Source organism: Rhinopithecus bieti, unplaced genomic scaffold, assembly GCF_001698545.2.
Source record: "Rhinopithecus bieti isolate Rb0 unplaced genomic scaffold, ASM169854v2 scaffold_34940, whole genome shotgun sequence".
Classification (NCBI taxonomy): Eukaryota; Metazoa; Chordata; class Mammalia; order Primates; family Cercopithecidae; genus Rhinopithecus; species Rhinopithecus bieti.
The window spans coordinates 41,971-43,719 of record NW_016814692.1 but is presented as its reverse complement, the minus strand read 5'-3'; the positions used below and the strand labels follow the sequence as shown (position 1 = coordinate 43,719).

General features: G+C 48.5%; 1 pseudogene; it reads left to right on the top strand.

The window, feature by feature from the left end:
• Positions 1–1,036: 1,036 nt before the first annotated feature.
• The window catches only part of LOC108515160 (probable G-protein coupled receptor 83), a 6,574-nt pseudogene continuing 5,861 nt past the window's right edge, over positions 1,037–1,749 (top strand).

The following is a 1,749-nucleotide window of genomic DNA, read 5'->3' as shown; positions in this document are numbered from 1 at the left end:
CAGCACACACACACACACACACAGAAAGAGAGAGAGAGAGAGAGAGAGAGAGAGAGAGAGAGAGAGAGAGAGAGAGAGAGAGAGAGAGGAACTCGCATTCAAAGAGACCAAAGAGAGCAAGGACCACAGTTAATAGGCCAAGACTACATATTCACACTTTGGCCTGCCTCTGCCTGTCTGATCCTCCCACATTAACCCCTTTCTACCAGCCCTCTGTACTTCTCCAGATAGAGTTCTGAAGTCTTGTCTTCAGCTACTTGTCAATACATCTGTCATTCCCCCAAACAAACCTTAAGCTGTTTTGGGTCCTTAGAAAACCAGTTTAGGGTCAGATACAGAGAACGTGCTCCTTGGATTTCCAGTTGATGTATCTTAGCAGTCTTTCTGTGGAAACTGCTGCAGAGGGATCAAAGAAGATCACTGATTCCCAGCCCCCTTTCAATATCTGTTTTAGGATGTAGGGCTCCAGCATGGCCCCTCGATTTTCTATAGAGGAGAGCTGCAGAAGGCACGTGCACTGGCACTGGCTCCTAATTCTAGTAGCATTGTCTGACTCTGCCCTGCCCAGAGCACCTGCAGGGCTTGGATGGACAGACTCATAGACTGATTGAAGGCAATGGAAATTGAACTATCTTGGGCTGCACAGAGGAGGAGTGGTGCTAGGGTAATGCTTGAAGCTGTCCCCAGGTTCGGAATGGATGCTGCCTGAGCTCTCCAGGCTGAAGAGCATTTGGAGCCAGTCGCATTCTCCTACCCAGCTCTCTATTGCCCGGCTCAGCATTGCACACTTGCCCACTCCAAGCCAGTCCAGTTCTTCTTGCTGGTTACCGGCGCTTCTTGCCTCTCCCTAACCCATACACCTTACAACACTCCCTTTCTGCTAGCCCAGAGCTTCACAGACGCTCCACTCCTCATTTGCGCTTCCCCAGGTGATCCTTGACCCATTGGATTAAGGATCTCGCTGTTCTCCAAAGGAGTCAAGCTGGACACCCCAACCACAGAATCGTCCCACAGCACTTTCCTGAACTCCGGCACCATGAGTCATGAAGCTCTGAGTGTGCCCAGCGGCTTTAATGGTTTAATCACCTCCACCACCTTCCCAGGTGCAGTTGGCAGCGCTGGCTAGGATAGCCTGCTATCCACGATTGACAAGCTGCCTGACCACACGTGGAACACTGGCGATCTGGCCAACACATTGGGTCGCATAGCTTCGGAGATGGTGTCTCAGGACGAACAGGTGCAATTGTGGTTAATAATAGGGTACACCTTGGTGGTTGTTGCCGTTTTAGGCAACTGTGTCTTAAACCATGTGATTATGAAGTACAAAAGCGTTCACACCGCCACTGGCCTCTTCGTTGTCAATATCTCTGTGACCAACGTGATGCTGACTTTTCTTACCATATGTTTTCTTTTTTTCTTTTTTTCTTTTTTATTATTATTATACTTTAAGTTCTAGGGTACATGTGCATAACGTGCAGGTTTGTTACATATGTATACTTGTGCCATGTTGGTGTGCTGCACCCATCAACTCGTCAGCACCCATCAACTTGTCATTTGCATCAGGTATAACTCGCAATGCAATCCCTGCCCCTCCCCTTCCCCATGATAGGACCCAGTGTGTGATGTTCCCCTTCCCCAGTCCAAGTGATCTCATTGTTCAGTTCTCACATATGAGTGAAAACATGTGGTGTTTGCTTTTCTGTTCTTGCAATAGTTTGCTGAGAATGATGGTTTCCAGCTGCATCCATG